The 27,843-nt window shown below is 52.8% G+C and overlaps 1 protein-coding gene across 3 annotated transcripts in view; it reads right to left on the bottom strand.

Annotated features, from left to right (window-relative positions):
- PC (pyruvate carboxylase) overlaps positions 1–27,843 on the bottom strand; it is a 197,917-nt gene that overhangs the window by 151,847 nt on the left and 18,227 nt on the right. Inside the window, exon 1 of one of the 3 annotated variants that reach the window (XM_075004954.1) lies at positions 5,681–5,763. The exons of the other annotated variants lie outside the window; for them this stretch is intronic. The gene's annotated coding sequence lies outside the window, so the exon portion shown is untranslated. Of the gene's footprint in view, positions 1–5,680; positions 5,764–27,843 lie in introns of those variants that run through there. 3 annotated transcript variants of the gene reach the window in all.

Genomic DNA, 27,843 nt, shown 5'->3' with positions numbered 1-27,843 from the left:
TCAGTTGATTTAGCAGCCAGATCCCTGCCGCTGAGGGTAATCGCATTGCCCGATGGCAGATACCGGACACCGGCCTCCAGGGATCGGGGGGCTGCTCCTCCACGTCAGGGCTCCTCAGTGATGGGGGCAGCTGCCCCACAGGGAGGCAAGAGAGATGGGAGCTCCACAGCCTCCTGATGAGGGGCAGTGGAGGATGGGAGCTCCACAACCTCACAGCAAGGGGGAACCAAGGAATGAAGCAGCTGTCCCAAAGCAGAGCTCATGGGCAGCAGGAGCTGCCTCCGTGGGGTGATGGGGAACGGGGCAGCCCCCCAGCGCAGAAGCTCCTTGGCAGTGGGAGCTGCTGCCTCAAGACACCAGGTGCCGGGAAGCAGAAACCCTGCAAAATGTGGGACAACTCGCCCATTTTCTTAAAAGTCGGGATGCCTGTGAGACAGCTTAAATAAGGGACTGTCCTGGGAAAACCAGGAGAGAGGGTCACCCTACTGCCACCGCCCTGCCAGCCCTTAAACCAAGTCAGTTTAGCTCTACTGTTCAGCAGCAGCAGGGCAGGGAGCCACAGAGGAGTCAGCAGCAGCAGCAGCATCTGGAGCCACAAAAGACTCCTAAATGGGCTGCACACAGCTCTGCAGCCACAGGTTGCCACCCCCTGGCTTTACCCCTTCCCTCTTTAGAATCTGACTTTAATTCCAGTCTGCATTTGTCCAGCTTGAGCCTGGAACTACTGGATCTCGTCCTGGCTTTTTCCACTGGCTTATAGAGCCTGCCTCCCAAATCTCCTGCCCTCGCAGACTGGCTTGAGTCACCTTTCAGTCATCTCCCGGAGAAGTTAACAGACTGACCTCCTTAAGTTTCTCACTATAAGGCTGGTTCTCCTGACCTTGGATCATTCCTGTAGCTCTTTTCTGAACCTTCCACCATGACTCAAAGGGCAGCCCCCAGAAATGAACACTCAGGCAGTCCCAAGGCTTCACAAGATCCTATGCAATACCGTTAAAATGGTGCCTCTGTGCCCAACGGCAGCCAGGGGGTGGATGATGCTTTTTGAGAGATGTGATTTTACAACCTCCAGCAAAACACTCATGAAATATCTTTACAGCCACTTTTAAACTGAGGCCCTGTCGACTAACACCGGCAATCCGACAACAGGAATGGGAACACAGGCAAACATCTGGGGGAACACTTTAGCATCCCTGGACATTCAATAAAGGGATTTAAAAGTAGCCAAAAGAATTTGACCACAAAAGCTTAGAGAGGGAGACATCTGAATTGGAATCCATTTGCAAAATTTGACACATTTAGATCTCAACAACAACAAAAAGAAAAGCAGTCATGTAGTGCTTTAAAGACTAACAAAATAATTGATTAGGTGATGCGGTTTTGTGCGACAGACCCATTCCTTCAGATCACAGCCTTACCAGGCTGGGCTGGCTGTGATCTGAAGAAATGGGTCTGTCCCACAAAAGTGCATCACCTAACGAATTAATTTGTTAGTCTTCAAAGTGCTAGTTAACTGCTTTTTTTGTTTTGATAGAACACAGACTAACACGTCTCTCTCTCTCTCTCTCTCTGTCACAGATCTCAACTAACTTATGCATTACAAGGGCAAATTCCCCACCTTTGATGTTCCCAGCAATGGGACCCCCACCACTTAATTTGCTTCATCAGCTGGTCCTGCTAGTGCCAGGTAACCCTCTTCCCCCTCCCTCCCTGCTAGATAAACCCTGGAATCTATTTGCTGACTGCATAATCCCAGAAACCAGAGCCCACACGGTGCTGCTTTGGCCCCAGCCGCCAATCGCTGGACAGACCCCTACAGAGATCAGAGCCCCTACTGTGTCAGGAGCTAGACAGACCCTAATCACACCAGGTGCTGCACAGACCCGCAGTGCCAGACAGTCCCTGCCTGGAGCACCTCCAAGGCTAAATAAAGCCATAGTTATCTAAAGAATAAAAAGGCAGAACACAACGAAGAAACTGGGAGCTGAGCCGGCTCCTAAACAACCAAGCTCACTCTAATCACACATTACGTACATGCCAGGCCTAGTCCCACGCACACAAAAAGCTGCTGACCCGCAGTAAACAACGTAACACGGTGAATACCACTGAAAGGTTCACAGGCTATTGCTATACGCAGCGGTGGGTGCCGGGAGAAATGAGGTACAGAGGATGGAAGTGATTTGCCTAGGGTCGCACAACAGCTGAGGAGCAGAGCTGGAAACAGACTGGGAATGCCCAGACGCCACAGCTCCACCCACTCCTTCCCAAGCCAGGCCTAGGACCCAGGCATCCGGAGTCCCGGCTCATTGCCATAAGCAGGGACTCCAGAGCCCATCATGCTTATGAATCCGCACTCTACGGAGGGCGGGGGAGATCGGCGGAGAGTGAGCACAGGGTTTCCCCAGTCACACGACAGGCAAGGGGCAGGCAGACCTAGGAACAGACCCAGGGATCCCTACCCCCAGCCTCCTATTTTATTCCCCCCGCCCCACAACCCCACTCCCCTTCCAGGGCCAGGAAGAGAACTCAGCAGTGTGACCCCCTGGTTCATGCTCTCTCTCCTGAAACCAGCCCCTTGCAGGGCACCCTGGTCCCGAGCCCTGTCACATGCCTGGCAGTAACTGTCCAATTCCCCAAGAGGCAGCAAGTCATGGCCTAGGGAGCAGAACCAGGAAGGGTACCTACTCCAAGGCTCTCTGTAGAGGAAGTGAAGTCCAGGCAACCCACAGCCCTGGCTGGACGTCCCAGACACCTGTGCCTTTATACACGAGACCAGGAGCTGTGCTAGTCCCCCGCCCCTGCCCCCAGAGTGATGCCAGGCTGTTGGGCTGGAAAATCTGCCTGCACTTTGACAGCGATTGCTCAACAAGTAAACACACCGGCCTGGAGCGGGGGTGGGCAGGAGGCCTAGTGTAGCAGTGGCCAGGTCCAGTTCATCACCCCCTCATGAGCCTGCATGGAGGCCTAGTGCCTTGGGGATGGGCCTTCTTGGAGAGCACGGGGAAGAGCTGCGCTTCGGGAGAGGTAGTGTGAGCTAGTGGGTAGGGCACCGGCCTGGGAACCTGGACTCCTGGTTCCAACTTTCGCTTGAAGAGTGAACTGGGATCCATTTGTTGCAACATGGAGCCCAGATGCCCGGTGGGGTGTAGTGGACTAGAGCAGAGGTGGGTTGTGTGGTCGTTAAGACCTCACCTTGAAACGCAGAGGATCTTGAGTCAGTGCCTGGCTCTGCCACAGATTCTCTGTGTGACCTTGGGCAAGTCACGTCATCTATCCTGTGCCTCACTTTCTGCATCCCACCACCTAACCCCCTCTCTCTTTTCTTTGCACTCTATAACTCCTCTCACTACGCATCTACGCGGCACCCAGCATGACGGGAGCCCCCCCAGTCTCGGTCAGGGTCCCTGCAACAACTGGCACAATGAGACCCCAATCTCAGCTGGCATCTTTAGATACGACTGTAATACAACTAGTCATGCAGAGACTGCCTGTCATGGGGTGTCTGTACATTTGCTAGCTCTGCGGAACCCCAGTCCTCATTAGGATCTCAGCACTACCCGTTGCAAATAATCAATAGCACTAATAAGCCGATTGCCTCAGAACAATAGCAGGTGCGTGCAGACCAGTTGGCAACATCTCGGTAAGAGAAATATACCAGGAACATTTATTTGCCTGCAGAATTAGCTGGTGGCAGACGGTGAAGTGAACGATCCTGTTGGTTGCATTCACCAATTCTTAAAAGGAGATTCCGACAGGGGGCGGGGGCAGGACCCGTGGACAGACTCGAGCACCAGTGGGAATGAGCCAATCGGGCATCGAACACCCAGGAGCATTGCTAATATCACCCCGTTCAGACCCACAGGGCACAGCTGGGTGGAGGCTTCCTGCAGAAGGCTCAGTCTGTGCGTGGAGAACAGCAGCTGCACAAACACACGTGTTTACAACGGGAATAAACAGAGCTTCACTGTCTGGGAAGGAAAGACAGGGGAATAGAAAAACACTCAGAGGGCGCAGTCTTGGTCTAGACACAGATCTGAGTCGAACCACAAATCCCACTGAACAGTACCAGAGAAGTAACCATGTTTGTCTGTAATCCAGCAAAAAACAAAACCAGCAGAAATGTGGCACTTTAACGACTAGCCAAAAAAAACGTATTAGGTGATGAGCTTTCGTTGGACAGACCTGCTTCCTCACATCCACAGCCCTGCTGGAACAGGCCCAATATATAAAGCACAGAGGTCCAAAAACCTGTTATCAAGGTTGACAGATCAGACAAAGAGTTGTTGTTGTTGGCAAATCAGATAGAAGAGCCAGCGGTGGGGAAGTAAGTGTTAGATCAAACATCAAAGTGTGTAAAAGAGATCCGTCAACATTGATAAGTTTTGGACCTCTGTGCTTTACATATTGAGTCCGTTCTGGCAGGGCTGTAGATCTGAAGAAGTGGGTCTGTCCCATGAAAGCTCATCACCAAATACATTGTTTTGTTAGTCTTTGAAGTGCTGCATGACTTCCTGTTTGTTTCCAAAACAATCACATTGTAAAAATCAGCAAGGGACGCTTTGGGAGCAGGCAGATTGGGACCACAGACCAGTGGGGTCAAGTGATGAGGGGCTGGCAGTCAGGGCTTCAGGGTTCTAGCCCTAGCTCCTTGGGGGGAATAGGGTCTAGTGGTTAGAGCAAGGTTTTGGGGAGTCAGGACTTGTGAGTCCCGTTCCCACTTCTGGGAGGAGAGTGGGGTCAAGGGGGTGGATGGAAGTTAGCAATCACTCAGTGCTTCAGGAGTGTGCAAGAAAACTGCTTTATTCAGTGTCTGGTTTCAGCTGGCTGTGCGTAACTTGAGCTTCGCAGAGCTCACCCACCCTCAGTTTGGGAACCTCGTCCTCAGAGACACAGGCCTTCCTAACACAATTTCCAGCCTTGCGGGATGGAGTGGAATCTAGGGGTTAGAGGAGGACAAGCTTGGAGTCGAGGCTCCTGGGTTCTATTCCTAGCTCTGCTTGAGATGTAATGCGTGACCCTGGGCAAGTCCCCTGGCTGCTCTGTGTCTCAGTTTCCCCTCCCACTCTCTCCCTCCGTTGCTTGTACTCTGAGGCAGGGAATGTATGTGTGTCTGTGCGGCACCTCCTGCAATGGGGTCCCCCCATCTTGGTTGGGCCTCGATGGTGTTCAGCAGCATTATAAGAAAAACTTGCCCCTTTAAGGTGAATCAAGTTGGCTGTCAAATATTTTTATCATTTGTATTACAGCAGCCGCCAGGGCGATGGGGGGACCCCTGTAAGAGCAGATGCGGTGCCAACTCCACGCGAGATCGGTGCCTGAATGGGGCTGAGAGCTACCCAGACTCTGACCAAGATCGGGCCGCTGGACATACCCCAAATAGAAACGGGGGGCCCAGCTGTGCACAGCAGAGATCCTCAGAGAAACAGTTCCCATGTGAAAGAGCTCGCAGTCTAATGGACATGGCAAAGGAAGGATTAGGGTGGGGAAACTGAGGCATGGAGCAGGGCAGGGTTGTGCCCAAGGTCAGCAGCAGAGCTGGGGATAGAATACAGGTGTTCCAACTCTCAATCCAAGGCCTATGAAATAACTCTGCCTGTTCCAACCCCCTGGGGGTCTCGCTCTGCACTCTGCTATGGGCCTCCTTAGAGGCATAAGTAATGACACTGAGTCTTTTTCCTACCTTAGCCCTTGTACTTGACGCCTGTCCCTTGGGAAGTGAAATTCATTCTGAGCCTACAACACGCCACTCAAGATGCAGCTGACAGCAGAAGACCTCTGCCCCTTCTTCCCTAGGGTGCTGCGCTAGACAAGTCTTGTGACCTACTTTCTCTGCAAGAACACCTGCGCTGAGCGATCAAAGAGAGACAAGCCAGTGTCGGGAGAAGATTGCTTGAAACAGAGTCAAGCCAACAAACTGAGACAGCCTCAGCTTGTTAATTGCTCCCTGATCTGATCAGAAGTGGAATTATAATTGAACAGCTAGTGCAATATACAAGGACTTGTCTTCACAGAGAAAAAAACAAACAACCCAACAACCTGCAAATGATGTGTTCTTACCACGTAGCAGCTAAAAACTAGAGAAAGTCTAGCGTGAACAAGCTAGTTTCTAGTTTTCGGACAAGGTGTAACTTTGTCCCCATCTCTAAGGGCTCACTGGAGAAAAGAAATTTGATAACGTGTTCTTCTATCTAACAGACCGAGTTTGAACAAGACCCAGTGGCCGGAATTAAAGCAAGATAAATTCAAAGTGGAAATGAGGTGCCAATTTGTAACAATGCGAGGAATAAACCGGTGGGAAAACCTCCCACTGGCTGGGGACGACTCTCAGGGTAGATCTACACGATGCCGTTAAGTCAGTTAACATACAGCCTCGGCAATAATTACATTGCTTTTTAATCTCCACATCATGCTCCTTTCTGTTGGCAGTGCATGTCCACACTCCTTCTGCCGATGTATACAGCCCTGCAAATCCAGGGATATCCACTTGATATCCGCAGCCGCGGATGTGGATGCAGATATTTGCGGCTCATCGTACGGATGTTAACACAAACTTTGGATCTAGACCCTTGAAAACGTGCAGATATCTGCTTTAGTTCTGCAGGTATCTGCATCCGTGGGTATCTGCAGATCACTTCAGCAGCTGCAGACACCTGTGTCAGTACCAGTTTGGTAGAACCCTGCGTGGAGACAAATGTAACTTTTGTGGTGCCCTGACAGCCGCTGTCACCCAGGGCTGTACTGTCAGCCACTGGGCAGGGTGGGGCACAGGGCTGCCAGCCACCAGGGCCCACAAGCCAACTCAGTGTCTACACCAGTCGATCATGCACAAGCCTTTTAGCAGCTGGCAATTGGAGACCCACTGCCCCCACCTTTCCAGGGCCTGCAGAGACGGGCCAGCAGACAGTCGCTTCTGACAGCAGCATGGGGCCAAGGCACGCACGCAGCCTTCCTGAGCACCTCGCTGTGCCGCCTGCGCTAAGTGCCTCCGGGCTGGAGCCTGCACCTTGCACCCGCTCCTGCGCCAAATGCCCTCCCAGAGCCCACACCTTTCCTCCCACCCCTCTCCCCCCAGCCTGGAGCCCCCTCCTGTACCAAACTCCATCCCAGAGCTTGCACCCCTCACTTGTGCATCCCAACCAGCATTCCCTATAAGCTGAGCACTCGTGCAGCCTTCCAGGAGCAATTCAGGGGCCACCCAGCTGATTAGCACAGCGCCCACAGGGGGCATGGTGTGTTTCCATGGGTAGTGCACATTCGCACAGGGTGCGCATAAAATTTAATCTGCCCATGGGTGAAAAAAAATTAGAGGGAACTCTGATCCCAACCCCCTGCCACAGATTCAGCCCGAAGCCCCCTCCCACACTCCCACCAAGTGCCCCAGCTCTGTGAAAGGGAGCCAGGGTGGAGGACTGACAGAGGGAGGGGGGAAAATGGCATGAGTGGGGTGGGGCCTCGGAAGGGGTGGATCCTGCACATCACTAAAAGCTGTGCAGTGCAGACACACCCTTCAAAAAGCAATCTTGTGCATGCAAAGGTTGGCGCCTGCCACGGTTCTGCACCAACACTGCAGCAACCTAACGACGTCGACACCAGCTCTGTGCCTCTCGCGGAGGGGCAGTTATTAGGGCCACGCAGTGGGCGACTTACAGTGGCAGGAGCAATACCAGCGTGTAGACGCTTCCGCGGGTTGGCGGCAGCGGCGGCATTACATCGACCTAACTCTAATGTGGAGCAGGCCTGCTTTGCTGACGCTTCTGAAATTGAGGCGGAATGCCTTAACGCGTCTCTACAATATCTGCTCTCAACGCAGACAGGAATTGTTCCCAGGCAGTCCCATGGCTGGTGGTCTACAGGAGGTCACCAAGATCAGGGTTTCCCAATTTTGTTTGGCCAGGAACCCTTTTAAACTTGAAAGAATTTTGCAGAATTCCTAACAGTTTTATACGTGGCTTAAGCCGCCCCCTTATCTGCAGGATTAACCCACCTCAGCCCCAAACTGGTCCCCCCCAGAACTTATCCATCCACCCAAAGAGGGTACCAGCCTCACCCCACCTGAACAAACTCGGCCCAAATTAGCATCTCCCGTCACCTCACCTTAGCCACTGCTGCTCCTCCAGCTCTAGCCCCGATTGGCCGCCCTACGGCAAGGTGAGGCCAGTCGCAACCAATGAAAGGCGAGGATGACGCAGGAACTGCAGGACCCATCTGGCTCCCCTGCTGGATAGCTATTGGCTCCCTTTGTCCCACCCCCGTTCCCTGCGTGCCAGCTACCTTGTGAGTGAGGGCCTCTCCTGCAGCAACCTGCTCTTCCACCGCTGAAAGAATGGAAGTAAACTCATTTGGTTTAAACGGCTGGATCCTTCCTGCCAGCCGTTAAACCAATTAAATTTAGTTTTACTGTTTCAGCAGCAGCAGGGTAGGGGGCCACAGAAGAGTCAGCGGTGGCAGCGTCCAGAGCCGCAAATGATTCCTTAGACAGCCACAGTGGAATATTCTCTCAGAACCCTTATTTGCACTCGGCGGACCCCCGAGGTTCTGCGGAACACCATTTGGGATGCACTGACCTAATGGATCATGGTGGTCCCTGCTGGTTTTCAATCCATCCATGGTATCCGGTCAAGACCAGCTCTAGCGTCCTCCGAGAGCTGTGGTGTCCAACCAGTTTTGAAGCCATAGCACAGGGATCAGCAACCCCCAGCACGAGAGCCAAGAGTGGCAAATGAGCTGATTTTCATCGGTATGTGAGGCAGGAGCTCAGCCCCCCACCCCCATGCAGCCGGGACCTTGCTCAAAGCCAGGCCACTGGTGGATTAACAAGAGCAGCTACTGCTACCAACCATCACCAAACCGGCAAAGCTCTGCGTCGCAATTGATTGTTCAATGAAGCTGTTGTAAGTGGGACTGTAGGAGTGTGAGAGGGAGGCCAGGGGTCAAACAAGGCCTGTTAGCTCAATGAGCCCCACGCCAGTTCACCTGCAGCTAGTGTCAGGCCTGGAGAGGTATAAAGGGAGGGAAGCCAGCCCAGTTTGGGGCTGACCAGTCAACAGGCAGGAGCTGGCTCTGAGGCTGCAGGCCCCAAGCCAGAGCTGCCACCCAGGACCCTCCCTCAGGTCCTGAGGGGAGCGGTGAGCCCCTCCCAGCCGGGAACCCCTCTCCTGCCAAAAGAGGGGACTAGATCCTCAGGGCCACACCCCAAACTCAACCCATAGGCTCTTGGGTGGGGCTGCAGACCCACTCAACAGGCCCTGGCCAGGGGGCCTAGCCACTAGGCCACCCGGGCCCAGGTGCGAACCACTCTCAGGGACCATTAGTGACTTTAAAAAACTATCACCGGCACTCGGACCATACATAGAGCTCAAAAGGTCCAATTTCAGCACTCCTCCTGGGAGCGGTTGCTGGCCCCGGATACAGCGGCTACTGGTATAGTGAACCAGTCACATTATTCTGAAAAGACAATAAAATTCCTTTAATCCGGCCTCTGACGGTCCAACACCTGCAGCCCCTCCAGATACGCAAGGGTTGAAGAAGCTGGAAGAGTGCGGGACGATAAACAAGCTGGCTCTCCAGCGCTGCCCATTTCATCCACTCTCCCCGCACACAGGCATCCAGACGCGAAAAGCAGAACAGCCTCGAGCGTGCGGGAATGGAGGGAGCCGGCGCCTGCCGCCGGGTTATGAACGTGGCCGCTGCCAGATCCAGTCTGCAGCACCTGGGACCTACCCAGGGTCTGCCCCCCTCAGTGCAGCACAGACCAGCCCCCTCTGCTCCTCCTTGGCGGACACCGACCCTGCAGCCTGGCCCACTCTTACCAGCTCGGCCCCGTGCACGCAAGGCAGGGCCCGGCTCTCGGGCATGTTATCCGCACAGCAAAGTGGCCTGCAGAGCTGCTGGCACCAGCGCCCTGGTGCCGGCCCAGGGCATGCTGAGCTCTGCAGGCCTCCGAGGGCCCGCTCACTGGATGGCAGTGGCAGCGGGCGCATGGGCCTGTGTTCCTCCACCATTGGTCACGCGAGCGGCACTGCAGAGCCAGTGGGCGTGCGGAAGAATCTGGAGATGTACGGGGGTGCTGGGCTGGAGCTGGACACGGGGGTCGTGAAACTGCAGGGGCGTGGGGTGGTGAGCGGCGACGCGGCAGCGGTTGAACTCGGGCACGGGGGTTATGGTGGTGTCCAATAATCCAGATAATTTGTAAATCCAGCACCTGCCCAGTCCCAGATGTGCTGGATTCAAGGAATTTTACTGTATATTTATTGTTCAAGCCAACGAGCCCCATTCAACTGGCCAAATAGCCACATGTGGCTCGTGTTGGACACCACCGCCCAAGAGGTCCCCACAACCTGCTACAGCCTGTGACAATTGCAAAAACGCCTTGGACTGGAACACGGTGAGAAAACTCCTTTGCTTCTAGTGTGAAAGCAGCCCAGGGAGCTGATCAAAATGTCCCCCCCACACCCGGCCCCTGAAGTTTTTCTGTGGGGTTTTGACCCAAACGGAAACCTCCACAGAAAATGTCCATTGTGGCCGATTATTTGGAATTGTGGAGGCAGCGGTGGGGAGGGAAGGGGGGAAAATCAGTTTTCCAGAAGTGAAACACTTATTTTTTCTGGGATTTCTTTTCCCCCTATGACATTTCACTTTTCCAATACCCAAATGCTTCAGTTCCCCCCCGCCCCCGCCGCCCACTAACCACAATATTTTGTTGTTCGGTTTCCCAATAACCAAAATGTTTGATTTCTTGCCTTTCCAACCTCTGAAATAATTGGCTTGTCAGACATTTATGGACAGCTCCAATGCAGGCAGCCAGGGGAAGGTGTTAAATTATCCCCCATCTGCTACTCCAGGATGCATCTTGCTCCTCGGGGCTCACGTGAGATGCTGGCCCAAACGGGCCAGTCCTCTGGTACACTAGCCTTCCAGACCCTCTCATCTTTCCCCATCTGCGCTCTCAGTGCATTCGGAAATACAGGCTGCTGTTGAGCTTTGTCATCTGCTGGCTTGGTGTTTTGACCTTGCTAATATTTACCCATCCGTTTATGTTTCCCTTGTCCCGCAGAAAGCACAGAGTGGAACACAGCAACCTGGTCACGCTCCAGACGAGGCTGATGTACATATGTTCCCCCGCCCCCCACAGTGGCAGGCAGCGTTCCCTCTAATTTTTTTCCATCCATAGGTGGAATAAGTTTTACTATGTGCACCACCTATAGAAACCCTGTGGGTGCTCTGCTAATCAGCTGGGCAGCACCTGAATCTCTCCTGGGCAGCCACGCAAGGGCTCAGCTTACAGGAAACACTGGCAGCATGACTACGAGTAATAGGTGCTTGTGTAATATAGACCCAAAATCAAGATTGGGGCCCCAGCCCCCCCCCCCGAGATCCTAACAGATTAGGATCCCCCGTGTGCTGGGGTACTGCAGTCAGGGCCCTTACTGAGCCTGTCAGGTTAGATATCGCTTCTCCAGTAAGGAGCACTGACTGGGGAATCTCACTCTGACCATGCTGGCTGCAGACACACACCCCACTGGAGTAATGTAGTTTAACCAAGAGCTTGCGCAGAGTGAGGTTTTTGCAGCGCCACGGCAATTAGCTGTTAGGATTGTGCCTAGAGTGGAAAGCCGGATTCTGGGGAAGTTTCAGCCCAGCTGGTTCAGCCCTTTCAGAAAACGAGGCCAGGGAATATCTTGTTTTGCCCTGGTTAAAGAGACACATCCTGGTACATCTATTGTTCCAAAAGGTCTCGTGCTCCCAGGCTTTGGAGCAGGGACTTAAAATTTGGCCTGGGGCTGGCCTTGAGCTCAGGGAGGTATCTCTGGCTGTCTGCGGGAAAGCCTGCCCAAATATAGCCAAGTGATAAGCTTTTGGAAAATCTCCCTGTGCAGAACGTTCCTCAGGTCCCTTCTTATTTCTAGCCTGGCCAGTGATCCCAATCTCTTCAACGTCTCTTCTCAAAAGAGGTTTTTAAGCCCTTGATCAATAGGGAAAGCATTTTCACCTGTTTGCTAAAAGCAAATATGGGAAACCTGCCAGCTTTATCTGCTCCTAAGAGATAAAGCGGGGCGGGCTCTTCTAAAGGTTCCGGGACTCTGCAGCAGGGAGGGTAACAGCAATCAGCAACACAGTGCCTTTGAGATGTTAAAAATGCCAGGAAGATGGCAATTCCCTCTGCAGGCAGTTAGCTACTGAAATCTCTTGGCAGATTCCAAGCAATGCTGCAGCCTGAGGGTGGGGGTAATGGCCTGGGAGTCAGGGCTAGTGGCTATGCCCAGTTTCAGGAAGGTAATAGGGCCTGGTGGTTACAGCAGGGTGGGGACAGGAGTCAAAATTCCGGTGTTGTAGCCCCAGCTCAAGAGAAGATGGGAAATCTAGTGCTAAGAGCAATCATCTCAGGTTAAGAGCCTCAGAAAGCCATTGCTGCATCCATGAAACTTGGAGCAACTCTCCTAGTTTGGTATCAGAGGGGTAGCCGTGTTAGTCTGGATCTGTAACAGCAACGAAGGGTCCTGTGGCACCTTACAGACTAACAGAAAAGTTTTGAACATGAGCTGAAGTGAGTCTGTGCTCACGAAAGCTCATGCTCAAAACTTTTCTATTAGTCTATAAGGTGCCACGGGACCCTTTGTTGCTGTCTCCTAGTTTGGAGGACTTGGCTGTGGCTGGCTGCAGATTCAGGCAGGTGACTTACACATAAGTAACATTTTCCAACTTTTCTCCCCCACTCCAAGAGCTAAAAGCCATCCACCTCATACTCCACGGGAATGCAGCTAACACTGCCAATCACATGGCTCCAGGAGCCAGGGCCTGAGTCAGGGGCTCATAGTGCCTTTGCATCAACCCAGCCCTGTCTACTGAAGAGCTCTGCAGCATCAAACAATGGCTCTATACAACTCACACCCCCTGACCTGCAGGGCTCTGCACATACGAGCTCTCACACCACAGCACCACCCTGTCAATTGGGAAGCTCAGCTCCAGTGTAACTGAGTAGCATTCAATAGCTGGGGATCAGGGATCCCTCTAACTTTTCCTGTCCAAGGGCAGAATAAATTGTCATGAGCACTGAGGCACGTACAGCTGTGCAGGTCCAGCAAAGCACACGCTGTCAGCTGTGAGTGCTCTTGCTAATGAGCTGGGCAGCCGCCCAAGCGCTCAGCTTACAGGGCACACGGCTTGAGACAGACCGATCAGACCAAGACCGTCTCACCGCACAGCTTTAAACTCTATGACTCTCTGCCAAACATTCGCGCTCTCCCCTTTATGACCGGTGCAGTTTTCAGCAGCGCAACCCCTCCTCCCCAAACATAAATTACCCAGAGTACAAGCAGATGCTCCAATTACCAATGGAAATTGCCAACCATCCCGAGCTGAAATTTACAACGCCTCTGAGGACATCAGTAACCAAGGCAATAAAATCCAGACTTTATAGTATTTTAATAATTCTCGCGCTCCCAAAAAACCAGCCTCTGCTAGAAGAGGTGGCAGCTCCGATTCATGGCTGACCAGGTGTGTAATACCACACTGAGGGAGCCAGCTGGGCTTAATGGTGTAATAAGCGTGCATTGGTTGCTACTAAAATGGCGCAGGACTGGCACTAGCAAGAAACCGCTCACCGAATGGGTTTTTTCCCCCCTCCTGATGTGGTTTTTCAGTGTGAAATGGAGCCAAAAGGCGATGAGGAAGAGGGGGCGCTTATTCTCCCATGCATTTGGACACAGGAGCGTGGAGCGCGACCCACACAGGCGACAGCGGGCCAGTCTGGGGACACGCGGGAGCGGGACTGTCACATGAGCGTGGCAATGCAGCCACATGAATGCATCGCGGAGCTAACTCCTAGCCAGACTGGAGCAGAGCCAGGGTCCTTCTGGCTCGTGACTCAGACGGTGGCTGGCTAGCACCGGATGCCCCAGAGGAAGGTGCAAGAACCCCACAGCAGCACATGGGGCATAACCTGCCCCCGCAGTGGGTCACAGCCTGGTCGCTGCTTGCCCACGCCTGCAAGAGCCTTACGCTCAATTCACTTTTAGAGGGTACAGCCTAGGTTCTGAAATTCCCACGCCAGCCCGTCTGAGGACATGGGCTTCAACCACAAAACCTCATGACCTGAAATCTGTTAGTCTCTAAGGACAGCTTCTTGCATTCAGCTCAAATCCATCTCTCTCCGTTAGTCCTTCTGTCCGTCACGTGCTAACCTTTCACCCTCACAGCCCAGCAATTCCAGAGTGTCCCAGGCACCAGGAAGTTAGAACTCTATGCATTTTGGGGAGTTGAGGAGGAGGAATATAGGACATCTGAAGCCTCTGCCAGCACTTTAGCACAGCCCCAAGCCCCTCTCCAATGGTCCATGGAGAAAGCCCTGCCAATTTCACAGCAATGAAAAATGCATCATGAACTGTGAAATAAGCCCTTTCCTGAGAAATCTGAGGTCTCCTTGTTGTGAGGTGCACCCAGTCAAAGAGGGCTTCCTAGCTCCCACAGGGCAGGGAAAGAGCTGGGCTTGTCCCTCCCCTGCAAACTGCTCTCCAGTCAGGGGAGGCGGGAACAAGAGCAGATCCACCTGGAGGTGCTTCCCTCTGCTGCAGGACATTGTCCAGAACAGGGCAGCAACCTGAGCTTCCAGCCACTGGAGACTTGTGGAGTTGGCGCCTATCTTCCCTACGCTGCTGGTAGCACCCCACCAAAAGGGGCCTCTTAGCTCCAGCCAAGCAGAAGAGAAACAGGACTTGTCCATCTCCTGCATAGCAGCTGGGGGTGAGGAGCGACCAGACAGAGCCACCTCTGGGTGCCTCCAGCTGGGTGCACTTCATCCTCCAGCCTAACACTTGCCCATCCCACCAGGGCCGAACCTCCCAGCAGAGTGTAACCAGGTGACACCTGAACCACCAATCACCCAGAGAGAACGGAGAATGGGGGGTGGGGGCAGATGGGCATTTGCACACAGTCTTTGACACGGGGGTAGAATGGTGGTCCCTGATAGGGAGGAACGGGGCAGAGAACCACAGCCAGGTGTGGGAGGAACCAGGGAACTCTGTTATGGGAGCCACATGGAGCCCTCAGCCTGGAGGTGGAAGGGATGATGTAGAGAAGAGGGTAATGAAGGTTCACATCGCTCCCCCTCCCATTATGGGGAGGGGAAAATGGGAAGGAGGGGCACAGCCAGCCCCTGCCAGAAGGGAGAAAGTGGTAATGGGGGAGGGGAAAACAGCCCCTGGCAGGAGGGAGGATGCGGGAGCTGCAGCGTCCCATAAAGGGAGGGGATTTCAGGGTGGCTGTGGGAGGAACGCCAAAGGCGGGAGGGAAGGCGCCCCTGCTGGGGACCATGCGCTTCAGCTACACAAGCTCCAAAGACAGGGACCTGTTTGCACTTACAGGAAGGCTTATTCCCTGAAGCAGGAGGCGCGAAATCCCTTCCGCCACGAGCATTACCCTCCACTCGCCCAAGGTGGCTACTCTCCTCCTCCACATCACTGGCCAATCCTCCTCTGACCTTGATTTTGCCCTAATGACTTCCAGGGCCAAGGCGTTCCACAGGCACAGAACAGAGCTGGAAGAGACCTCAGGAGGCCATCAAGTCTAACCCCTTGCTCAAAACAGGCCCAGTCCCAACTAAACCATCCCAGCCAGGGCTTGGTCAAGGCAGGACTTAAAATCCTCTAGGGATGGAGATTCCACCACCTCCCTAGGTAACCCATTCCAGCGCTTACTGCACCTTTCCTGGGGCGGCGGGGGGAGGGGAATGTGGTTTTCGCTCCATCAGCAATATCTGTTGCTTTTTACTGTTACCAGACAGGGAGAAAAGACTCTCGCCCAGTCACTGCACAGTACGAGCTCCTAGCACATCCCCTCTCCTCTGTCTCCTTTCTAAGCTAAGCAGCCCCAAGCTCTGCCATGGCTCTAGGGCAGGGCACACTTGTTTGGACAGGGTAAATATGTGCACTAGGGAAATACCACGACGCCACATCACTGATCTCCCCTGCAGCAGAAAGTCGGGCTGTAAGGGCTGATGTCTGTTACTATTTGACAACCGGAAAACTATATTGTTTTGTACCACACCAGGTGGACTGCGGCCTTCCAGCACCAGCACGATGCACTTTATTTAATAAAACTTCCTGAGGAGGAAAGGAGCTCAGGCAGACAGTGCACATATTGTAGGGCCAAGGAGGCAGTTTCGAGCCTTACCATTTCTATATAGGGAACAGAAATTTGATACCAGGCTCTTCAGTCTGGCAAGCAAAGATCTAAGCAGCCAACAGCTGAAGCAAGACAAATTCAGATTGGAATTAAGACCATCTTTTTAACAATGGGATGAATAAACTATTGGGACCGCTCTGCAGGGGCCTCAAGGCAACAGTGAAAACCCTCTATCTTGGATTTAAATCTAGTCAACCCCAATTGGGGCGTGCTTACAGTTCACTCGCTTGTGAACGTAGCGCATGTGGCCAACAGTTGTTGGTTTAATTATCTGGGAAAGTGATCAATCCACCTGATCTAAAAGACCTTCTCCAGCTCAGGCAGAGTTAGTTCAGGGCAGACCTATGGCTTGTTAAACAGGAAATCAGACTGAAAGAACACTGGGTCTCTTCTGCCCTTAGAACCTATGAGACCCAGCTTCTACCCTTCCTCTTCCACGCCCCTGCTGGGTGACTATAGGCAGTCATTGCCCTACTGTGTGCCTCAGTCTTCCCATCTGTTAAAAGGGGATAATAATACAGCCTCCCTCCTTGGTACTTTGAGAACAAAGGGTACCTAGCCCTAAAGAAAAGCTACTGATTCTTAGTGCATGCAAAGTGGGCCATTCACAGGATGAAGCGGAGCAGCCGCCCCAGGCGCCTCACGTTTTTGGGGGGCCCACAGCTGCTGCCACAATCATCCTATGGACGGGTGATATGGAAGGATTACAGGGGGCCTGGTGCTGCAGCTCCAGGTGGGCAGTGAGAGTCTGGCAGCCTACTCCACTCCCTGCTACCTTAGAGAATCAGGGCAGCTGGCCAGGAAGGTGGCGCGATGGGACCGAGGGCTGCTCCAGCTCCCACCGCCTGCGGGGTAAAGGGAGGAGGGAGACCCCTGCAGCCAAGGCATGAGGCCCTGTCATCCCCCAGGCAGTCTCGATCAGGAGAAAGGCTGGGGAGAGATCAGGGCTTGAGGTGCAGTAGGTGTGGTTGCCCCAGGCCCTGAACCTAGGGCACGGGGGCGGGGGGGAAGTGTTGCCCCAGATGCTGCCCCGACTCAGGACAGCCCCGAGTGCAGGGCGCCTGGAATGAAAAAGTCGAGTGAGAAACAACCGGTGAAGCACACCAGTCTGCTCACATAGCAAACTGCATCAGAGGGGCAGGGGGATGTTACAGGCCGGTCAGTTTCACACCTGGCTAGTTTTGCAGGTGGAAACGGTATTGTTGACTCTTGAAGTTTTATCCGGGCATGTTCCTCGACTCCCTGCTCCCGGAGCCCCGGGATTACAAGCAAACCTCAATTTTGACTGAAAATTATGAAGTTTTTTTCCCCTTTACCCCAGCCAGAATATATGAGCTTTTGCAATCCTGTGATTTATCAAGACCAGGATCCCGAGTTCTTACAATGCATGAGGCTGGCAAAATCCCAGGGGAGGATTTGTTTTTGAAGCATTGGTTTTTAAGCAGAAAGCATTCCTCAGGAACAAGGCATCTGGAAGATTTTTGTCAGCCCCCATCACAACAGTTCCATTTCAGCCTCTCACATTGCTGAACGCGCTCCGCCGTGCTTTCAACCTGCCCGCACACAGTGCCATCTGGAGCCCATAGTGGGTGTCTCAGGCATCGTTATCTACCTTTACGACAGTTTGACAGATGCCACACTAGCTACTCAGCATGCCAAGTCTGAGTGGTAGCAATAGTAATGTCTCCCCCGAGCTGAGCCTCCTGGGGTAGAGGCGGCATAAAGGTTAGATCACATGGATAGTCGGGGAAGTCCAAGCAAGGCAGATGGAACTAGGAGAAAGTTTCCAGCAGAAGCTTTTCTTGCACTGAAGAATGCACATTTGGAAACTCTGGACCATTTTCTATATTCAGGGTGGTGGTTCTCAAATTATTTCAGTGAAAGAAAGTTAAAATCATAAATCCACCCAAGTCCCTAGGTTTCAATTCAATAATTTCAAAAAGGGAACATTTCCATTTTCCAGTTCAAAATGCCTTTTTGGTCCAAAATTTCCTTTACAGTTTTGTTTTTTTTTTAAAAAAAAAGAAATGTAAAGTGTTTTCAAATGCTCGAAACACGACGTCTCATTGCAAGTGACACAAAATGGTTTGCTGACCCGCAAAGTAATTTTTCTCCACTTTCCAATTAGCTGGAAAATGTTTAAAAAAATGTCACTTGTGCGTCAAAAACGTTTTGCTGAATGGTCACGGAGAAAAAAAAAAAATTCACCCTGCTGTAAATGTGGCGCAAGCAGCCAGTGTCATAAGCAATTCTACCTTATAATCACTCTAGCCTTCAAGATGCTTACTGCACCCTGCACCCCCAGCATCCGTTCCCGAGCTCCCACTCAGTGTGACGCTTTCCACAGCTCTCAGCCCTGAGGGGTGGGGTGTGCGCTCTGACCAAGGAGACAAATGGGCTTTATCAAGTAGATCCTGAAGATAGAGATCCAAGCTGAAGCAAGCACAGGGCTGGCAGGTATCATAGGTGGGGGAAGGCCAGGCCTTCGCAAACAGCCTCACCTGGTGCCACCCACGCTCCACCAGAGGCCCCCAGGCTCCCTCCTCCAGCCTGCTCCTGTGGGCGGCAGAGACTGGGAGTCAGGCATCTGCGCCACCTGTCAACTCCCTGGACCTCAGGGGCCAGTGACTCCATTCTGTGAGAGGGGGTTGGGCTGTGGCTCGGGGCGGGGCCTTAGGCAGAAGGGGGGTGGCCAAGGATGAGCCTCCCCAAGCCCCGCCCCCCCACACACAGTGGAGCTGCTGGTCCCTGAGCTCCAGGGAGTTGGCAGGTGGCAGGGTGGCCTGGTCCCCAACCTGCCCTCCCCAGCCTCTGCCACCAACAGGAGCAGGCGGGGGGAGGGAGCCTGGGGGCCCCCCACCACCCACGAGCAAGCAGAAGGGTCGGAAACACAAAACCATAAAATGCCAACTAGAATGTGTACTTGGTAACATGCCCCTTTCACAGCCAGCGGCCAGTCCATCCATTCGAGAGCGCTGGAGCCACTGGCAGGGTGTCACCTCAGCAAAACAAGCACCGCCTTGCGCCCTCCCTCCCATTATACACGTTCAGACCCCTTGTCTCTTTTCACAAAACACAGCATTCGGGTAACTGCGTTTGGCCCCTATTCCAGATCTTTTCTCGGGCTCTTTTGCGCTATGCAGGGGCCCAGGCCTGCAGCAAGCGGAGATCTGTTTTTCTTTTGCGCACCCCAGAACACCAAACTTTTTGAGACCCCAGAACACCAAACAATAAATGTTTCTTACGTGGAACACCTATGAAAGTTTTCTTTAAAAAAAAAAAAAGCTACACCTACAGGAGAAACAAAAGGAAGCCCTTCGATCAGGAACCACAGCAGTGAAGTAGTAACGTTGTTATTAAGGTTATACAGAAAATAGAGACCATCCGTGTATTTTTTCCAATGCTCACAGCACACCGGAGAGGTGTATACGGAACACTGGTGTTCTGTGGAACGCATTTGAAGAAACGCTGGTCTAGACCATAAAAACTGGCAGGCCTGGATCAAAAAAGTCCATGATTAAAGGTCTAGAAAATATGGCCTATGAGTAGGGTTGCCAGATTTTCCAGGAGGGCAGAGGGGGAGAAGGGGATGATGTGTGGGACTTGCCCCAGCCATGCGATCCTGAGGGAGGGAGGTGGGTACCCAGCAGCCCTGCAGCGGGGAGCCGGCAGGGGCAGGGAATTTCCCTGACAAGTCTGGCATCCCGCATCTAAGCAAAAATGTCTGGGACTTGTCAGGGATACTCAGGACTGTCCCACAGATTGCAGGACATCTGGCGACCCTATGAGGAAAGGTGCAAAGAACTGGGTCTGAGAAGGAAAAAAAAGAAAACCGGAGATGGGACATGATAACAGCTTTCTAGTACCTAAAAGGTTGCTACAAAGAGAACAAGTGTTCTGCCTCCTCCTTAACCCCTGAGCATAGGATACAAATAACTGGGCTTAAATTGTAGCAAGGGAGATTTAAGTTGGACATTAGGAAAAACTGGTTAAACACAGGACTCAATTGCCTTGGGAGGATGTGGAATTTCCATCACTGGTGATTTTTAAGAGCAGGTGAGACAGACCTGTCAGGGGTGGTCTATATGGTGCTTGGTCCTGCCATGAGTTCAGGGGACTGGACTTGACCTCTCAAGTTCCTTCCAGCTCTATAATTATTCTCTTCGCACTCTAAGTTGCCTTAGGTCCAAGAACCATCCCACCTCAGGCGATCGGGTTCACCTCCAGCTGCTTCAGAACAGGATATTTTGCAGGTCACATAATTCTTCAAATACTTTCTGTTCATACATTCTGCAATAACCATGGCAACCAGCCAGTTCTGAGCTCTCAGCAGAGACCACGTACTACCCCCTCTGTGGAAATGCCATGAAGATGGCACTCGCAGGGGAAACACGCCCACATGGCTTATCTAAACAAGTCCCAGGGGATAATTCCTAACTGCATCCCCAGTCTGTTGCCAACGTGAGGCGCCTGGGTCAAGCCAGCCTACGAGCTCGTCTCGATTCCTGAGCCAGTACGACTTTCGCCTCTTGACAAAATGAAGCCAAGAAGAAATATTTCAATCATTCCCTGTTGATCATTTCGACAGGCCTGTGAAACACTGCAATTTTGCTGAATCAGAATTTGCCAACAGCAAAACATTCAGCTGGGAAATTTTCAACCCACTCTCGCATCAGCTAACCTCAAGTGAGCAATCACCGAGTTCATGGGACACATGTCTCTGGACTGCCTGTCCTAACCCAGTCCTGGGTGCGGACGTACAGCTAGCCGCATTCTGTGATGGGCGAAGCCACATCCAGAACAGAGGACGTGAAAATATTTGGATAAGGAAGACACCCAAGTATTAATACTCAATCAAGAAGTCTGAGCCAGGTTGTATTCTAACCACTGCTCCTGTCGCCCTGCTTTGACTGGAAGAGCTGTTGAATGAAATGAGACATGAACTAGTCAGCCATTCCATTAGGGTAGGCGAGAGCAATTTGTACAGACAGTTCTCTGCATGGAGCACATGCCGGGGAAAGAAAGCTGACATCAAGTATCTTGCTGATCAGCACAGGCCAAAGGCTCTTTAGGGAAAGAGCTGTGTTTTCATTCTCTGTCTGTATAGTGCCTAGTGCTCTAGGGTCCTGGGCCATCCAGGGATGAGTGATTTCGGGAGTTATTCGGGGATAGTTTATTCCTAAACAGTGCAACTACACGCAAAATGCATTTGGAAACAGCATTCAACGATTTAAGGCTGATTTCAAAACAGGCTCGAGTTCCCAGTCCACACAGCCCCTATTTTGAAATAGGTGCTGTTCCTTGTACAATGAGGTTGAACAATTTCTAAATAAGGCAGCCGCTCTTCTGAACTTATTTCGAAATAGCAGTGGTGTTGTGTAGATGCTCACACAGTTATTTTAAAATACCGGCTGTGTAGACACACCCTCCGAGAGAAAAGCGGTGAGTTTTACTGAAACATTGGCGATAATGCTGCCAGAAGCAGATCGAGACGCAAGGTCAGTGGAGGCTGTTGAAAAGAGAGCAATTTAAAAGGTAAGAGGTATTTAAAGGGCAGCTGGCATCCCGCTGGACTTGTCCCATTGTTCTGGGGAGAAAAAGCAGCAGAGAACAAGATAACGTTTGGCATACTCCCGGGGTGTGCTGTGGCAACCCTTAGAAGAGCTGGCAGAGACTGCAGTCCCTCACGCCGGATGCTGCACAGATCCTCACCAAAATCAAGGTCCACAGCCACGCGCTGCAAGGGTGTCAAGAGCCACGGTGTCCAATGTGCTGTCCATTCGCCACATACGGCGGACCGGACAGCGTAAGGTGGTGAATGCAGCTCGTTAGAGCTGCACGCATGGAGACCCCTCCACCCCTCTGCACGCACGTCCCACCACTGGTTGGGACAAGCGTGGAGGTGGCTCCTCCTATGGCTAGCGCAGGCTGTGGACAGCTCGGGCGGTGCGGGTGACTGGCTCGGCCAGCTCGCGCCGCCGTGCAGCTTGGGGAGGTGTGGCTTGCGAGTCACCAGGGTGGGGTGCAGGGTGCCTAGCTCCAGGGGCAGTGGGACAGGGTGCCTGGCTGCAGCGGCGGGGTAGTCATATGGCGATCAGTTCCATTGCTTTGGGACACCACTGGTCCAGAGAGAGACTGAGCCTACACCAAAGAGAGCTCACTCCCAGTCTCAATGGAGGAAGTGTGGGAGGGGAAGAGAGAATTGCCGAAGGTCAGGAAGAGAATCCAGGTATCCTGACTCACAGTCCAATGCCCCAGTCAGCACCGAAACAAACAAACAAACCAGCAGTCACGAGCAAAATAATTTATTTATGTTAGTCTTTAAAGTGCTACATGACTGCTGGTTTGTTTTGTTAGAATACAGACTAACACAGCTACCTCTCCGTTACCAGTCGCCACTAAGTAACCCTGCCTCCCATATATCCCTGGGCACAATCTGTTCCCCCAGTGAAACTGTGCAAACACTAGCTAATCCAGTCCTTCACTAACTGGGCTCGAAGGCCCTGAAAGTGAGCCTTCTTCTTGGAAGGTGTCAGAGGGGCAGCCCTGTTTGTCTATTTCTGCAAACACAATGAGAAGTCCTGTGGCACCTTATAGACTAACAGATTTTTTGGAGCATGACCTTTCGAGGGCAAAGACCTGCTTCGTCGGATGGGTAACCACTTCTCCTGGAGTTCTGGCTGCTACAATCATTGGGCTATTTTGTAAATTGCAGACCAAAGGGCGCTGTTCCGCAGCAGAGCAGAAAGGTGCACGGAGCGGGGACTGCAGAGGAAGTGTTGTGTTAGGTCATATCCAACACGCACTGCCCCATCTTTAATTCAATAACTGAGTGATTTCAGTGTTAGAGGGGCAGGGTCAGCTGGTAAATCTCACCCATTCAGGAGTCATGGGTAAAGAGACATCAGCCTTCTGCCCATATGTGCTCTGTTTACACTTGTATTTTCTTGCTTTAAGGCTCATGCTTCTCAGAGCCCGAGGTATTTGGAGACTGGATTCTCATTAAAACTAAATGGGAATCAGACCATCCTCCAATGCCTTATTCGGCTCTGAAAAGCTGAATCGCAGTACAGGCTGAACCTCTCTAATCTGGAACTCTACGGTCCGGCAACATCCGTAATCTGGCATGACTTTAGCTGGGATTATCATGCATCTGGTCTAATTTCCCATCATCCCATAACATTTGTTTCCAGCCACCAGTCTTAGCTCTCAGTGTTCTGTGCTGTAAATTTACCACTAAATGTCTTCCAAGAGCCCAGGAAGCAGTGGAAGTGTTAGTAATGCTGCTGGACAATACTGACCTCCCATTGCTCAGCAAAGTCTCTCATCCGGCAATGGTCAGGTCCTGAGGGTACTGGATTGGAGAGATTCAACGTGTATATCATTCCCACGTCACCACGTGGGACATCACCAGCATAACCCCAGACAGGAAAAATAAAGAACAAGGCCCTCCACAAGGTGCAGCCAATGGAAACTGAGATCTGCCTTGGGTTATGCTGGTGATATTCCACGTGGTGACATGGGAACGATATACAGGTTGAACCTCTGCAATCTGGTACCCTTGGGACCTGACCTGAGATGAGAATGCTCCTTTCCAGCCTGGAAGTTTGTGGCTCTTGGCAAGTCTTCACTATGGGTTGGATCCTCAGGATAGTGATCACTCCAGCAGGGGTTGATTTATCACGTCTAGTAAAGACAAGATAAATCAACCACGGATCACTCTCCCGTTGACTACGGTACTCAGTGAGAAGCGCGAGGGGAGTCAACAGGAAGACACCACTGTAAGCAGATCTAAGTACATCAACTTCAGCTACGCCATTCCTATAGGCAGCAGAGTCAGACAAGAGGATGGCGGCTCTTTGCCCCTAGATATCAATTGCTCACAATAGCTGTGAAAGTGATCACCTGAGGCTGGCACTACTATTTATACTTTAGGCTCTGACTGAGCTCTGGGCCCCCTTTGCACTGGCAAGACACAGACCCCAGCTGAGAACAGGACTGTATCATGCCAGGAGCAGCACAGATCCTCACTGGGTCCAGCACCCCCAACCCCACCCCCATTTTGCTGTATGAATCAACAGTGAGAGAGTCTCTTTCCTTACAAGAAACAAGAAGTCCTGTCGCTCCTTATAGGCTAACAGATATTTTGGAGCATAAGCTTTTGCGGGCAAAGACCCGCTTCATCAGCCGTTGCATCTAACGAAACAGGTCTTTGAGCACAAAAACTTATGCTCCAAAATATCTGTTAGCCTATAAGGTGCCACAGGACTTCTGGTTGTTTTTGAAGACACAGACTAACACAGCTCCCTCTCTGATACCTGTCTTCCCTCACAAGCTCACCGTGTGAAGCATGGGCAGCAGGTATCACAGACACCAGCAGCCTGACACATACCTGCCCATGCTCTACCTCCAGGCCCCCTCCAGTTCTCCTGCCAGAGGATGCGGGGGGGGGGGGGGGGGGGCAGAAAATCGTTCCCCCAGTGCTGGGGCCTTTCCAGCCATCGTGACTGGCCTGTGCTCACAGTGGAGGCTTAGCTGGCCAAGGGGTCGGGCTGGTCACACTGCCTGGGAAGACTGGGGATGGCTCTCCAGCAAAGGCTGAGGTCGTGTTGCTTAGGCCTCCCTGGGCTGGGGTCATGCTGCCCAGCACTCCAGGGTCAAAGAGGGACCTAGTCCAGGACAGGGGCCAGCTGTCACAGTGGGGAGGGGCACGGGGACACGAGGCAGAGTCCAGCAGCCACAGCAGGGTAATGGGCAGAAAAAGCAGTGTAAGGGATTAGCTTCCTGAAGCCAGAGGTTCATGCAACACCCTGGTCTAAAGAAACCACGCGCGGGCGGGGAAAGTGAGGCACAGAACGGGGAAGGGACTTGCCCAAGAATCCCACATCTCAGGAGAGAAGCTGGGAGGGGCAGGGGTGGGGACTGAGCCACCAAGAAGGGAAAGAATTTTCCCTAGGTCACTTTTGCAGAAGCTACTATGGGCACCAGCAGAGGGCACCCCTGACAACTGCCTGTTCCGTTCATGCCCTCTGAAGCACCTGCCTCCAGCCACTATGGAAGCCAGGTTCCTGGCCTAGCTGGGCCATGGGCCTGACCCTGTCTGGCCATTCTTAGGCCAGGTCAGTAGAGCTGGGACCAGACCCTGAGAGTCCCGAGTCCACCACATCACACCATTCCCTAATTGTGTTGCTTCCCCCTAGCGGCCACATGGCTTAAGAGCATCATTTTCAGGGGTGGGATTGACTTGAACTTAGCCCTATTTAAAAGCTGGGCATCCTGGGCACTCCCTAAGGCTGACCTGAGTCATTGAAGGTTCTATAAATAAGTCTCAGAGCTGTTTGTACTGGGCACTCAGGGATAAGGAAGTCATGAGTCTGCTCACAGCACACAGAGGCACAAGGCAGGCTGCATGAACTTCACTGAAACACTTCATTTACAGCGATCAGAAGCCAAAGTACACACAGTTTCGAAAGGAAAGGGTTGTGGTTAAGTGCCCAGCACAGCAGGGACACCAGTCTTGGCCAGGGCCCAGCAGCACCTGGCATGACAACAGGAGCCTCTAATCGTTGGTTGTATTCCACTACAGTCCCCAGGCACTGACCTGGGTTTCTGTCGTGCCAGGCGCTGCCCAGGCTGTGGCCGAGATCAGTCTTTCAGGAAGGGTAACCTGGAGCCCTGATCACCTAAACACGGCCCTGGCTCGGAGATTTTATAAACCACACGAAATAAAACCTTGTGCCCACACTGGGTGGGTGGGGGCAGTGGGACGAGACGAGGTCTTTTGCCTTTATGCCCAGTCTGCTCATGTGCTGCTACACCCAGGAACAAGGCTAATCTCAGCTCTGCTGCGAATTCCTTTCTACGGCCGCGCTGCAGGCAGGCAGCCTGCTACATTCCTGACACGCCTGCCGGCGTCGCAAAACGCAGCATGGTGTAGTGCCGAGCTGGCGGCCGCTCCTATTCTGAGGAGCTGAGAGGGAAACACCTTCACGCCACAGGTTTATAACACAGAGATAGGTACACATCTCAGAGCTGGAAGGGACCTTGAGAGGTCGTTGAGCCCAGCCCCCTGCGCTCACAGCAGGACCTATCACCAGCCTGCCCAGACCCCTGCAAGGCCCCCTCAAAGGCTGAACTCACACCCCTGGGTTGACAAGGCCAATACTCTAACCACTGAGCTATCCCTCCCCTGTCAGCTTGTCAGGCAGTGAGCTCTTCAGGGCAAAGCTTGTCTTTCACCGTGTATCTGGGCAGCACCTGTCACAAAGCAAACCCCTGGCTGGGTGAAGGGGTCTGGGCACCATAGAAACATCCATTAATCACAACTCCCCCGCCGTTCCCATGCTGTCTGTCTTCAAATGGATCTCACCAGAGACACAGTGCTACAGCCTGGGCTATAACAGTCACACCCCTCCTGTGCCACCTCCCTCTGCTGGGGGCAGCTCTGTTCTCTGTATAAAAGGCAGCCAGTAGGAAACGCAGCCACTTGTGGCACAAGGCTTCAGACATATAAGAAGAGAACAGATATAATTGGATGTAATGCAGACCGGAGTCCCTTTGTTCCAGGCACTGCACAGACCTCAGAAACTGGGGCCCCTTCATGTTGGTTGCTGCACAGACCTCAACTGGACCTGGCACAAAGGGGTCCCTGTCTCTGCACAGACCCCAACAAGCCTGGAGCCCCTCTTTCAAAGGAGGTTAAGCTCTGCCAGAACAAGGTCTCCTCCAATCTGCAAGGCTCAAGCCCAAACAGAACTTAAAGCCTCTGGCCCCAAAGCAGAAAGCATCAATTGTTAGTATGGAAACATGTTCTCACCTTGTTAGGGGCCAAGGAGCTGCCTAGGCCGGAGCACTGCCCCCGTGCTGACCCAGCATACACCAGGGAGGTCTTGAGCCTTTTCTGGGAAACCACCCACACTGAATTCCCCCAGGCTGCAAGGGGTTTATATCCTGTCACTGGGTGAGCTGGTCAGAATCAGGAGGGTGGAGAACTGAAGCCATCAAGCACTTGATAGGCTTGTGCAAACATAGGGGCCACAGGGCCAAGGTGAGTACCTCTCTGCCCCTCCTAGAGATGGGGAGAACAGAGATAAGGAGAGATCAAATGACCTGCCCACGGCCTGTAGCTGAGCAGGGAATGGAAAGAACCCAGGTGTCCTGGGTCAGCACCTGAACCATTACATCAGGGGTGTCCACCACATGTAGTGAGTACGGCTCTCTCGAGCAGCACACAGCTCCTGGAGCCTTTAACTGTGTCTCCTCCCGAGAGCTGCACCTGGGGAGTGCCGTCCGCCTGCTCCACGCTGGCAACCCACCGCTTGGTGGGAGAAGCGCGTAGCAGCCGCAGAGGTTCTGGTGGCAGCTCTGGTGAGTCGATGGCATTGAATTAGAACCGGGGGAGGGCTGGGAGTGCCTGGCTCTGGAAGAGGGGGAAGGCATTTATTTAGAGCCAGGGGTGGGGGAAGCGTGGCGAACATGGAAAGACGACAACCACAAGTGTTGCGCTCTTTGAATTCCTATTGGGCACCACTGCATTACACTGTCCCTCTGCTCCTGAGGGCAGATACACAAAGCAAGCTCTCCCAAGGCTGTGCAGCCAGTCAGAAATAGAACCCAGGGTTCCGGGACCTCAGTCATCAGGCTCAAGTGGCCTTTTTGGGCCCT

Source organism: Carettochelys insculpta, chromosome 11 (assembly GCF_033958435.1).
Source record: "Carettochelys insculpta isolate YL-2023 chromosome 11, ASM3395843v1, whole genome shotgun sequence".
Lineage (NCBI taxonomy): Eukaryota > Metazoa > Chordata > Testudines > Carettochelyidae > Carettochelys > Carettochelys insculpta.
The sequence above is the reverse complement of the archived record's forward strand: the minus strand, read 5'-3'. Positions and strand labels throughout refer to the sequence as shown.